The sequence below is a fragment of the Schistocerca serialis genome, chromosome 7 (assembly GCF_023864345.2).
Source record: "Schistocerca serialis cubense isolate TAMUIC-IGC-003099 chromosome 7, iqSchSeri2.2, whole genome shotgun sequence".
Classification (NCBI taxonomy): Eukaryota; Metazoa; Arthropoda; class Insecta; order Orthoptera; family Acrididae; genus Schistocerca; species Schistocerca serialis.
In genome coordinates this window covers 355,930,617-355,945,139 of record NC_064644.1, presented here as the reverse complement: position 1 = coordinate 355,945,139, position 14,523 = coordinate 355,930,617, and the positions used below count along the sequence as shown (strand labels likewise).

The following is a 14,523-nucleotide window of genomic DNA, read 5'->3' as shown; positions in this document are numbered from 1 at the left end:
GAACAAATTAGTTCATCTGTCTTCCAGATTATTAATTTGAATATATGGGTACATGCAGTATCAATTCAGATGTGTATACACAATAGTGACACATACTTTAGTTTAATAACTGTTGAAGACAATGAATTGCCTAGAATAAACTTTTTCGGTTTACTTTTAAATTTTAGCGACATGTAATGAAAGTCATTCTTCATTTTAGTTCTGTAATTATGACCATTACTATTCCTTTTTACTAGTAATGAATAATACGTTCAAAAATTGTGTCATCGTCAGCATAAAAGATAGTAGTGATCCAGGAAAGTTGAAAGGATTCTTTAAGCCGTTTTTTAATCATACTTGTTGCGAATAAGCACTGAAGACACCAAGGCAGTACATGTATTGCCCTTGTTAAGTACTGGTGAGGCAGACGAAAGTCGTAGAACGTAACAATACACCTCAGTTTACAGCTTACCTGAATTGCCAGAACTCGCTGTCGTCCGGGTTAATGATAGTATGGTTCCTGGAGTACTTGTTGCCACGTGCGTTTCCAAGCCATACGTCGAAGCCAGCGTCTGACAGAATGTATGCTGCAAGCAAATACAACGTTATACAAACTACTACAAAACACCTGTTTAAAGAATACAGGTAGTAGATTAACTGTTTTCACTCTGTAAACAGGAATTTATTTGATATTCTGATTTTTACGATGAATTCCAATAAATTATTCATCTAAAAGTTTTCAGTGATTATTTTTAAATTTAACTAGAATACTTAGTAAAATGTAATCCCTAGTTTAATTAGCATTTAGAATATGCAGTCATTCTCAACTACCTTATTCCAGGCGTATACTAAGCCTGCACCGTAAATTTCCAGTTTAACCCTCTGAGTTCCAGTGGTTTCTGCCCGAAACCACACCAGTGGTGTCTGCCTGAAACCAGGTCTTTATTAATTTGATTTGACGTACGAGTTTCTTTAGCCTGAAACTACAGATGTTGATACAAGACATCAAAAAAAAAATGGTTCAAATGGCTCTGAGCACTATGGGACTCAACATCTTAGGTCATAAGTCCCCTAGAACTTAGAACTACTTAAACCTAACTAACCTAAGGACATCACACACACCCATGCCCGAGGCAGGATTCGAACCTGCGGCCGTAGCAGCCTCGCGGTTCCGGACTGCAGCGCCAGAACCGCATGGCCACCGCGGCCGGCCAAGGCATCAAGTGGTAAACTCTGGTAGCGCTAAGAATGTTTTATGTTGAAGCAACCACTTTTAGCATTCAGAGGAACATCAAAGGAACAGTCGGCGCGGAGATTGTGCTATGTGTTGTAGTATGTTGTGACATGCAGTTATTTTTACAGTGATCCTATTGAGGAGGTCACCGAAAGTGAAAGTAAGTATATCTCAAGTTATTTTAAAATGAATCTCAGATCGTACTACCGCTTTAAAGGGTGATTTCAAATGAAACATCTGGATAGTATACAGTTTTGATGTAAAATTTATTACAGTTTAGGCCCATTTTCGCTTGTTACTTGGGATTATAATGGAGAGGATCAGAAGCAAAATGGCACAAGTACACTTCTTGTGGTTTTGAGAACTATCTTGAGATCGTAAAATGAACATTCCAACGTTTGTGTGTATTAGACACAAAAATACTTTGTAGCATTATCTGATCGCATGCTGGAATAACAGGTTAATACAAATGATAAGTTTTATATCACAATTCGTGATCTCTTTGCAGAAGAATACTGTGAATTAAGAAGAATGTGATTTATGTTTCCTATATAACTATTGGTTATTGTTAATTCAATTATCATAAAATTTAGAGCTATCAAAACATTTATGTACAGTGGGTAACAATAGCGAAACTTAAGAAGAAATAATATTGTTTAATGCATTATTTCACTACTGAAAATATATCACACCACTTGGATAGCTTCCCTTTTCTCTCACGTATCATAAAATGTCATTTAGATAGTGTAGGCCTACAACATTAAAATCAGCCTCACCCTGCATGAACATAACTGTTTCGTTACATCTTGTAACTACTTTCCTATTAGAATACCATAGAGCAACACAAAGTGAGATTTCAGTTCCATCCTTTTGCTACAAAAATTTTACCTGCCTCCTCATGCTTTAGTACGTACATCTGTGAGCTATTTTAGACGTAGAACATTACGTTTAAATTTTTCATTACTGAAACAAGAATATTAAAGCGTAGTTTTTGTAAAGTAGCTCATAGCTATCTACACCGCACAAGAACAGATGGAAGACATCATTTCTACAAAATTCGTACGTGACAGAGGCCAATTATAGTAAGAGAACTAGAGAGCCACTAACCATAATTTGAATCACCCAGATCTTCGAGCAGCGCCCGACGTTCTGTTTAGCCTTTTTGACGGTAGCAACTTATGGTGTGGACTGCACAAAAATACCAGAAGCGATGGGGCACCATGTCAGGACCGTTCAATCCTCGCAGGCTGACCTACAGTTACATCAATATTTGTCCTCCTAGAGCTATCAAAGTCAACGGTCTTGCCGCAGAGGTAACATCGGTTCCTGTCATATCCCCGAAGTCAAGCTTGTCGAGCGCATTTCCGAATGAACAGATGCCATCTTCATATCGTTTAAGGCTAACCGGCTGATGACCTTCAGTTCGGATGCACACGATTTGCCTGAACAGTTATGGGACTCGGTGGTCTGTCTGCCGCAAGTAATGGGTATAATGGCAGGGGCACTACGAATGTAGCGTGTGAACTATAAGTGGAGAATGTGGCTCTCACGGGGAGCGTGACGGCGATAAATCCCTGCAGTCGCACTATCCTCTGTGTCCCCGGTGGCTCAGATGGATAGAGCGTCTGCCATATAAGCAGGAGATCCCGGGTTCGAGTCCCGATCGGGGCACACACTTTCAGGTGTCCCCGTTGATGTATATCAACGCCCGTCAGCTGCTAATGGTGTTGATTTAATTGTAATTTCATATCTGTGCAATTCCCTCAATACGTTCCAAGTGTCAGCTGTAGTCAAAACAGTGTTTTGTGCTGTTGTGAGTGCGTGATGTCGGAGACAAGTGTAACCAAGGTAGTCGAAGTATTTGCTGCTTCAAAGGGGCACAGTATACAAGATTTATACCGCAGAAAGGAAAAGTGGAAAAACAGCATCCCCTAACTCACAACGCGCACAAAATATCTACTGAGCGATTGTGACAGGCGGTCACTGAATAGGATTCTAGAATGAAATTTTCACTCTACAGCGGAGTGTACGCTGATATGAAACTTCCTGGCAGATTAAAACTGTGTGCCGGACCGAGACTCGAGTCTCGTTTCATATCAGCGCACACTCCGCTGTAGAGTGAAAATTTCATTCTAGAAACAACGTCCAGGCTGTGGCTAAGCCATGTATCCGCAATATCCTTCCTTCCACGAGTGCTAGTTCTGCAAGGCTCGCAGAAGAGCTTCTGTGAAGTTTGGAAGGTAGGAGACGAGGTACTGGCGGAATTAAAGCTGTGAGGACGGGGCGTGAGTCGTGCTTGGGTAGGTCGGTTGGTAGAGCACTTGCCCGCGAAAGGCAAAGTCCCGAGTTCGAGTATCTGTCCAGCACACAGTTTTAATCTGCCAGGAAGTTTCACTGAATAGGATTGTTACGAAAAATAGAGAGGACGAGAACTCAGAATCAATGCAGGTTTGCATGTCGCAACTTCGAACTCTGTCACCATTAAAACAACCCGAAGGGACCTCCAGAAGAGCGGATGTTCAGGACGAGCTGGAATCGCAAAACGATCCATTAGGGATGGAAATGCCCGAAACAGTAAAACGTAGTGTGGAAGCCATAAAACCTGGATTATGTAGCAATGGTGTAGGCAGCCACAAAACGCGCGGTAAATTCTGCGCTGCCTCGCTCTTTGTACAGTCCACATGAATGCATACACTACACTGCGAGACGCAGTTTCAGCGTGCGCGCTGCTTGGCGGTCACGGCCAGTCTCCCCTGTCCCGGCCAGTTCCGGGTGTGCATTGTGCGGACGGCCGGGCAGAAAAAATTATTACATGCAACGTGTGTCCGGTCGCTGCTGCGCCCTTGTGGCACGTTGCACCAATACAGAACAAATTTATTTATTTATTTATCGTACGGCTTTACCAGTGCAAGTGCGGTATTGACATCGTAAATTTACATAACATAACATATAAATACAAATATACATATACACACATACATAATAATATAAACAGAACAAACACCAGTCATTATTAAATCTGAGCAAAGTTGAAATATAATCACAGCTACAGTTCGTCAAAAAGTTATGTCCAAAAGTGACAGCCATTTACTGGCAGCAGGCCTGGCCTCCACGAAGTCTCTCCAGTCACCACAAAATCTTCGCAGTGGGCAGTCTTGCACTAGATGTTGTAATGTTTGTTCATCAGTCTCACAGTCACACATTGGGTTATCATTGGCGCCCCATTTGTTCAGCACGGATTTAGTTCTCGCGTGTCCAGTTCTCACACGGTTAAGCTGGCACCAGGTTTTACGAGGAAGCTGCATTCCTGGGAGTTGTTGGCTAGGGTCCTCTATATTGTGTCGGTTAATGTCACTATTGTTCCACTTGGTTTTTCAGGATTTGTGGCAGTCATAGGTATTTCCTTGGGCAAGTGTTCTGTCGTCCCTTATTGGCGCTCTTGATTTAAGGCGATATCGACAGCGGTCATCTAGTACTTGGTGTATCGGTAGTGCTCTTGCCTTATCTGCATGATTTATTTTTTCCCATTCCTGAATTGTTGCCTTCTCTCTACGGATTTCAGGCGGAGTGATGTCTGAGAGGACATGAAGCCATTCTAGAGGTGTTGACTTTAGTGTCCCTGTAATTGTCCTCATGGCTTCATTGATCTGGGCGTCAATCTTGTTTACATGGGCACTCCTACTCCACACAGGGGCACAGTACTCTGCCACGGAATAGACGTGTGATATTGCTGCAACACGTAGTGTATTTGCATTCGCTCCCCATGTGGTACCCGCTAATCTCTGGATGACGTTATTTCGGGTTTTCAATTTCTGTCTAGTTAGTACCAGGTGTTTCTTGAAGGTAAGTGGCCTGTCAAGAGTTATGCCTAAATATTTGGGAAATTTGTTATGTTTCATTCGTTTTCCGCAGAAAGTAAAGTGTATAAACAACCTCCAAGATGGTGTCTCCCTGGCAAAGGGCTGCGTCAGCAACACGGCATAAAGTTTACACAAACGGCGACCGAACTGCACGGAGAGTCCCTCATGGTCAACAGCAGCAAGTACACCCTCAGCGAAGAAACAGAACAAATGGAAGAACGTCATTTGGTGGCACAAGTCTTGTTTCACACTACGTCCAACTTCTGGGCGGATTTAAGTCCCAAAGTGAAACCTGGCAGGGGCTCAGTGTTGATTTGGGCAGGCATATTGTGGTGAGCCGTGCGTGGCTCGTGTCCGTGCCATATCTCATTTGACATCCAGTTTTTACTGTACAACGACCTCGTTATGTTAATTTCAATTACTGGAGTCACTGAGTTGCCGCCTTGCCGGCCCGTCAGAGGCAGCAGCGGCGTTTATCGATATAAGCCCTGGCGTATCATCTTTGCTGACTGATATTACTTCCCGGTTGTCGTGTGTTGCTAGTTTGGCTCTGCCAGTCAGCTGGAAAGCGCTAGCAGTGGAGTTCGGACCTGGCAGTGTTTGACTTAGGACGCGGCAGAATTTCAGTCGGGGCGCGGTTGCAGTGAGGTCCGGACAGCCATGAGTCGCCCGACTTTTGCCGATACATGTCACTTGAGTGCGGACCACCTTGGTTGGTCGTCGGTCGGTCGTCTTGTCGGACGACGTGTATGTTGGCCGGCGATCGCTTGTGGGTTGCCTGTGTGTGCCGGCTCGTGATTCGTCCTTGTTATTGCACAGTCGCTGCCGTTAGTATTGTCTAGTCCTTCGTCCAAGTATTCGTGAAACTGTCTGTAGATTGTGATGTCGACCGCTCAGTTGTTTTAGTGCTGTCTCCGTGCTGATGTGTGGCAGTCGGTCGGTTGGTGTGGATCAGCCAGTAAATCTCCGTGGGGCGCAGCGGGCCGGGCCCGCTGGCAGTCTCTACGCAGTGTCGGAGTGTGTGGGAGCTGTTTCGATTGCTACGAGCTTCGTGGCTCACCGAACCAGGACATCAAAGTTGAGTGGTGATTTAATTACCGAAGCCAGACCGTTCACATTTTGCCGTTGGTTTTCAAGGTTGGATGTTGAGGGTATTCCCGTGAGCAACAGCGAGTGTTCGAGTTAGCGAAGGTTTGGCCACTATCCGGTGCAGTTTAACTGTATTTTGGTTATTTGAAGTCCAAGTGCACCAGCGGAATTTTCTGCCTTGTGGCCGTTAGCGTTCCGGTTACGTGTCCTGGCCGCTGACGTAAAATTAAGGCAGTGTCCTTTCCTCACCGTGTTGTCGCTGTCCAACATGGGTGTGTAGTTTTGACAGCTTATGCATACTCGGTTGTGGGCGGCTACGCCTTTTACCTTTTGGCTTTGGAGTTCCTTGTGTACTGGTCGGGTGGAAAGCAAGTCGTCTTGTCGGTGGGTCCGTTGACTGTCTCTTGGTTGGGTTGCCGACAGATCGGATGTATCCCCTAAGCGAACGTTAATATTTCAAGTGCAGACCTACCCCCGGAACCTTGTCAGCGCCGCTGTCCATACTGTCTTTTATTATTGGTGTTTGATTGTTTATTTTAATGGCTTATAGCCGATGGTTTCAATTTGTATGCTTTTATATGGGTTTCAAATAATGGACTTTCAGCCGCTTCAAAACTGAAAGTTCCTTAATTGTCAAGTCTTGCATTGTTTGGGCCTTCAGCCTCATATAATTTTTTTTTTTTTTTTTTTTGTAAAGCTTTGGGCCTTCTGCCTTTTGAAAATTTATTGTAGTTGTGTTTCTCAATAATTGGCCTTCAGCCACTTTTAAATTTAAATTCCTTAATTGTTAAATCTTACATTGTTTGGCCCTTCTGCATTTGTAAAATATTGTTTAAAGATAAAGCTTTGGGCCTTTTGCCTAACAAAAATTATTTTAGTTGTTTTAAGAAATCGGCCTTAAGCCGTTTTGAAACTAAAGTTCATGTCTTTCAAGTATCAGACTGTGTGGCGCCTTAGCCTAATTGAAGATGAAGCCTTCTGCCTTGTGTGTGTGTGTGTGTGTGTTTTTTTTTTTTTGTTTTTTTTTTTGTTTGTTTGTTTTCAATTAATTTTACCTGCAGTTTTAAATCATGGGCCTTCAGCCGTCTTTAAATTAAACTTGTTTGCTTCTCGAGTGTTAGAGTTGTTGGGCCTTCAGCCAAGTTATAGAACTTACTTATGTGAGGCCTTCTGCCTTCTAAATGTTCTGTTTTGAGTCTGTGTTTTAAGTTAATGGCTTTCAGCCGTTTTTAAATTTAAGTGCTTAAGGTTGGTTGGTTGGTTTGGGGAAGGAGACCAGACAGCGTGGTCATCGGTCTCATCGGATTAGGGAAGGATTGGGAAGGAAGTCGGCCGTGCCCTTTCAGAGGAACCATCCCGGCATTTGCCTGGAGTGATTTAGGGAAATCACGGAAAACCTAAATCAGGATGGCCGGACGCGGGATTGAACCGTCGTCCTCCCGAATGCTAAGTGCTTAAGGCATAAGGTAGTGTGGTCTATTCAGCCAATAACTAGGTTCAAAAATTTTTGCTGTATTGTTTGGACAACTGAATAAAGTTATATGTGTTTAAGTGTAACTGACAGCCCCTTTATGGCACCGTTCCACAATTCCAACCGCCGGCTGGAGTGCCCGTGCGGTTCTAGGCGCTACAGTCTGGAGCCGAGCGACCGCTACGGTCGCAGGTTCGAATCCTGCCTCGGGCATGGATGTGTGTGGTGTCCTTAGGTTAGTTAGGTTTAATTAATTCTAAGTTCTAGGCGACTGATGACCTCTGAAGTTAAGTCGCATAGTACTCAGAGCCATTTGAACCATTTTTGAACAATTCCAACTACCTCTTCTGTCCCACGGACTTAAGCAGGGCCCATGGTTACTGCCAAGGATTATGTGACCATTTTGGCTGATCAGATCCGTGCCATGGTACAGTGTTTATTCCCCAATGGTGATGCTGTGTTCCAAGACAAGACTAACTGTCCATCGTCTAGTACTGGATTCGTAGAACGAGGATGAACCACTGGATCTCCCTTGGCTACCACACTCGCCAGATCTGCATGCTGTTGAGCATTTGTCGTCTTCTTTGAGGAGAACGGTGCGTGGTGGCTATCGACATCCAGCATCGTTACCTGAATTTGGCATCATTCTTCAGGAATAATGGTATAAGATACCCTTGTAAATCACAAGGCTCCTCTATTTCTTTATTTCGAGTCGAAGCTCTTTGAATGCCAACGGATTCCCTACACCCTATTATGGGCGATAATGTGTTTTTCGTCCTTGCTTATTTTTGTCCACCTCCTGTATAATTTAGAGGTATAGTTTCTTTGTACCCTCGATTGATGCTGAGCAAAAAGAATTTCGAATGAAACGGTTTACATTTACAGAACAATTGTGTTTATGTGACTCTTTTGTGAGAAGCAGTTAACCAAACAATGTAGACTGTAAGCCGACAGGTCTGCGCGTTGTTGATGATGCGGCGCCTTACCAAAAGCCTTGTCAGGCCCCATGACCACCCAGTCTGCGGCGCTGGACTCGAGGCCGTGGACGAGCAGGATGGGGTAGCCGGACGGGTTCTTTGCCTTGGGGCTGGAGGGGTCCGGTACATGCGCAGAATGTAGCCGTCAGCCGTCGTCGCGAAGTGCTCCTCCACTGGGTAGCCGTACTTCCGGATCAGCTCGGGCTGCAACCAACGACGTACAGGGTCCTTAGGTCACAGGAGAAGGTCAAAATCGCAGTGGTGTCATCGCTCTGATTCATTGCTGATGCCGTTCAACCTTAGCTGAGAAAATAACACCAATCAGTATAGAGCTGTTGGTGGGCAAGTGTCGTTGCACGTTGCTAACACAATAGACTGTTCACATTTCGCGGGGTGCTGGTTGCCGCCGTGGTAGCTCGGCGTGTTCTCTCAGGAGCCTAGCCACTCTATGTAGTGAGAAAAAAAAAGAAAAAAGCTGGGTGAAGTTCTCAACGATTTGATTTGAAAGGTGTCATGCGACATCAGCACAGAACCATTGACAAAAGGAAGACGAAGAGACAAACCGAAAGAAATAAGACGTAAAAGGTCTCGCTGCGTCTAGATCCAGGTCGGAGATTCGCTTCTATCGAGGACTAGGTGTTTGTCTTTCAGTAATCCTCTCTCATCTTCATCGCGATGATGTGCAAGTTGCCGAAGTGGTGTCAAATAGAAAGATTTACACCAGCCGACTGAACAACCCCAGAGAACAGCCCCATGCGAACATTTCGCCACAATAGAGTGGCCGCCTGAAGCTGTGGTCATGAAACAACATTAACAGTCAATAAAAGGAAAAGCATTTTCGCGAGACGTGAAGACAACGTATGAGATCTCCTGGTCACCAGTAGTATCGAAGTTTTTAACAGGGAATCACTAGTAACAACCCCGGTACAGCATCACTCAGTACGAATGTTGATAGTAATGCAGATACAGGAAGATATTTATACTTGGTACGAGCGACAAACAACGCATTTCAGATTTACAAATAGTTTTATGCTGCGGGCATCTGCAGCTGAAGTGATCCATATTTGATACACAAACCGCTTCCAGCTGCACATGAACCTTTGTTTACGGGAACACGAACGGTTTCGTGATATTAAATCACATCGCTATGTGCTGTTACCCTCAACAGAAGGGTGGAACGTTGACTGGACGGCGAACGGTTGGGGGGATGCCTTCCGCCGCTTCCTGATACGATGTTAATGCTGTTTTAACACGTCAATTTTCCCAATTGATGAATTTGATTCGTGACCCCCTGCTTGTTGCGGATAACATCATTTTATTTAACGAAGATTGATTTCTGTCCTCCACTTTCTAGGGGTTGCTGTTTTAGCGACGTTTGTATACTTGAGGATGTCCAGTCTAAGAACCCCATCGGGAATGGGTACCAAACTGACCAGCACTATTCGAAAATCGGTCGAACGAAGGTTTTGTATGCTCGTCATAAATTGAACCATTAAGAAGTTTCCGAAAGAATGGCAGCTTTACGATAATGATTCGCCACATACTGATGAACCGAAATCTGGAAACGAATTTTAGTTGCTGTCGTTATGAGAGGAGTTAATAATTTACTGAAGATGGCTTCAATGGTTAAAAACATGCACAGGTTAAGCGAACGTCTTTCCCTCGTGGGTGGCAAAAAATACAGCAGAACAGCCATTTCGACGGTAGGGGCTGTGCCGAAACAGGAAACTAGTGCGTCAGAAATAATATGGATACTTACTACGGCGCAGCTGATAGGCCTCATGCTCGGCGTGAGGATTTCGGTAACGGTACGACTTGTCGGGTATTCGAGAAGTACTTTGGCTATTGTCTTCAACACGTGGCGAAACCAATGTGAAACCACATACAGACACCGTAGGGTCAGGCGGCCACCCCTCAACCCGTCATTACAGATGTCGGACATCGTAATCTGGGAAGATTGGTTAAGCAGGACAGACGGCGAACTGTGGCGGAACTAACATCAGACTTTCATGCTAGGCAGAGAATAAGTGTGTCTGAATACACAGTGCACTGAACACTCCTAAAGACGGACCACCGCAGCCGACGACCCTTGGATGTGCCAACATTAACACCACGACGTGAGCAACTACGACTGAAATGGGCAAGTAACCATTAGCACTGGACGTTGGCTAAGTGGCAGAGCATTGCATGGTCTGATGAATCCCGATACCTTCTTCATCTTGCCGATAGGAGTGCGCGAATCATTCGTCTTCCAGGGAAATGGCTATTTCTCACGTGTAATGCGGGACGAAGACAAGCTGGTGGCAACTTCATTATGCTGTGGGGAACATTTACACGAGCATCCATGAGTCCAGTGGAGTTAGTGCAAGGCACCATGACGGCCAAGGAGTACTCTACAATAGTTGGAGACAACGTACGCCCCTTCACGACGACCGTGTTTCTCGATGGCAATGGCGTTTTTCAACAAGATAATGCTCCATGTCACAAAGCCAGGAGTGTGATAGAGTGGTTCGAGTGACCCAGTGGTGAGTGTCAGCTGATGCGCTGGCAACCCTACTCACCAGATCTGAAACCTATCGAACACATGTGGAATGTGATTGAACGTGGCGTCAGAACTCATCGCCCCCTCCACGGAATTTACGAGAATTAGATGACTAGTGCTGCAGATGGGGTCCCAACCACCCCCACCCCCCACCCCCCCACCCCAGCGACCTTCTAGGCCTCATTGCTTCCATAAAACGACGCGTCGCCACTGTTATTCGTGCCGAATGTGGTTCAAATGGCTCTTAGCACTATGGGACTTAACGGCTAAGGTCATCAGTCCCCTAGAACTTATAACTACTTAAACCTAACTAACCTAAGGACATCACACACATCCATGCCAGAGGCAGGATTCGAACCTGCGACCGTAGCGATCACGTGGTTCCAAACTGTAGCGACTAGAACCGCTCGGCCACGCCGGCCGGCGCTGAATGTGGGCATACCGGCTATTAGGTAGCTGGTCATAACGTTCTGTCTGATCGGTGAATGAGGGTGAAACACAGAAATGTTATGGAGTAGATTATTCAAAGTATTGGAATATATCGGTCTAGACAAGCCTTTTTCATTCGATCTGTTCCTAGTGCAGCAAGTTTATTTATTTGGAAAGTTAAGGGCTTAAAAACCACTTGAAGATCTCAAGGAAAGAGAGAATTAATTTATCTTCATATGCTGTATACCTCTTTTATTGACAGATATTTATTTTAACACCAAATAAAGTACGTGGGAGGTTTAGGTTTCCTAGATATTTAGTAGCTTAGCCAGCATCATAAACTTGAATATGAAACCACAGTGTGCAATACTCTTGATCTAATTTAGAAACTAACTGAAGTGATGTTATAAATTAAAATCAACTGTAATTTTGAAGATTATCGATTTTTTTATTTTGTTTTTAGTTTATGGCAACGGTCTTGCCGCAGTGGATACACCGGTTCCCGTGAGATAACCGAAATTAAGCGCTGTCGGGCGTGATCGGTACTTGGATGAGTGACCATCCAGGCCGCCATGCGCTGTTGCCATTTTTCGGGGTGCATTCAGCCTCGTGATGTCAATTGAGGAGCTACTCGACCGAATCGTAGCGGCTTCGGTGAAGAATACCATCATAACGACTGGGAGAGCGGTGTGCTGACCCCACGCCCCTCCTATCCGCATCCTCCACTGACGATGACACGGCGGTTGGATCGTCCCGGTAGGCCACTCGTGGCCTGAAGACGGAGTTTTTAGTTTATGAAACGGGGAACAGCGTTTTGAATATATCAGGAAAGCAAAATTATTTTTCCATGTCTTCTACTAGATACCTCAACCGTTCGTTGATAGAATAAAAACTGAAATTTATGGCGATAAAATTGAACAAATCACGTTCTAATCTCGAATTACGTGTTAATTCAAAATAAACAGGAGATGGCGATACAGTGATTTCATATTTATTTCGCAGCTTGAGAATTGGCTTCTGACATAACGCCCATTTACTTTCCTTTTTGACGTGATTCAACCCAAGTAGACGTGTAATATTTCTGGCCTGAATAATCATTACAGTTCATTGTCGAGTTTTAGAAAGTGCTACAAGTGCGACACACCCCCTCTTGTTATGTTATTTTATCGCATGAGCAGATGTAGAGATTATGGTTTATACTTTTATCTATACATACATCTCTGTGCCCTCCTGTCTTGTGAGAATATTAAGTTGAAGATAATATAGAGATTATGGCTGTCTTGTCTTGCGTGGAAAATTCCTCCAACCGCGTTAGATTTTACAGTGATAACATTCATCGCACACTAATTGCTGTTTTCATATAAGAAGTTATCTGCCGTTGGGTTTTCCGAAGACAGTGATTACAGGAAATGCCAGACATAATTACAGGAAGGAAATTCAAGTAAAAGGACGTGTTTATGCACCAAGAATTGATAAAACAAAAGATTCTGGTGTGGTGTCAACAGACGTTCCCGAGGTATCTACAAATAAAAATGGAAACAACAACTCTTAGTACTTCAAGAGTTTCTAGCGTAGTACTTTTCACTCTATTCGAAGCCATTAAACAACCACGATCAACTTACTTCTAGCAGCGAAATGGATCAAGTTTCCTGTCAGACTCAAATAATACCTCTGTGCTTACACTCACAAACATATTACACCAACGATCAGGATTTGAACTGCAGTGCTGGCCGTAAGACACACTCTCTTATCTCATTAGTAAGAGAAAAGCAGCTGGAGGCTGTCCTGAGAATATAGACAAATTAAAAAGGAGTATTGCTATTTCCTGTCCATTTACTGAAACAGAGGATATGATTCGCTTAAAGCTGTATTTGCTGTGCGGGGAAAGAAAAACTCACGTTTCTCCTACATTAGAGGAAATCATTTGTGTGTAGAAGAAATCAGTTGTGTGTAGTTATTTTATCTTTTGACTCAGTTTAAAAAAGTATAATAATACTGCTTGTTTTCCTTTTTCCACCTCTCTTCTTTCAGAATAACTTTTTAATTCTTCCTATTCTTCTTTGTAAATACCGTCGTATTCTCCTGGCAACTGTAATTACTCTTAGTTTAGTTTCTGACAGTTGTACGCATTTTATACAGCTGACAAATTATTTTAATTAAAAATTAGTCATCGACGTCCTGCCTGTCTCAGCCAAACTACAACGACGACAGCTTCTAAATTACATTTGTTTCCTTGACCAGAAATGTTTCACAATACCGTGAAGCTATTTGCATCTGTGGGTATACCTACATTACAAAAATAACTTTTAGTGCATGCCACAAACATTCTTCGTTGTGTGTATGCGAAGATTTATACATAAGCCCCGAGAGAATCAATAACTATTTGCCTATTTGCATGTAAACTATAGACCGAACTACCAGCAGTATTATTTAATTATTTTTGGCATGCTGAAGACAAAATAAAGTTTCTGTTTGGTACAAGTCGTCGGCATACGGGTAGATGCAAACAGTTTCACAGGTTTTCGACACAAAGGTTGCTGCGTAATCATTACCTCTTTAATTTCATAGTCGGAAAAAGCCATTGACACACATATGCTGATCTAAGTTTTGTGCCCTGATAGCAACCTTTGCTCAAATATCTTCCTGAAAAAAAACAACGTAGAACTCCGACAGTTTCGACGTCAAACAATTTCTTTTAAACAGGAATTACATTGCAGATGGATCAGATCCATCTCCACACGCACAGGGACTATTTCAACTGAATCAGCAAACATTGATGAAAACTGTCAGAAAACCGATGGAAGATTGACAGTGTTCTCAAAACGTCTAGAAAACTATCCTTGTAATTCTTTGAAACTAAATCTTCAAAATTCGCCTTTTCTTTGACACCAGTGAGTTTATGTAAAAAGACTGTGTTTTTGTCATAATGGGTTCACTTCACA

General features: G+C 43.6%; 1 non-coding gene and 1 pseudogene across 1 annotated transcript; one reads left to right on the top strand and one right to left on the bottom strand.

The window, feature by feature from the left end:
* The window catches only part of LOC126413080 (lipase 3-like), a 78,152-nt pseudogene that overhangs the window by 44,847 nt on the left and 18,782 nt on the right, over positions 1-14,523 (bottom strand).
* On the top strand, positions 2,811-2,884 carry Trnai-uau (transfer RNA isoleucine (anticodon UAU)). Its single transcript has one exon. It is a non-coding gene; the product is annotated as a tRNA-Ile (tRNA).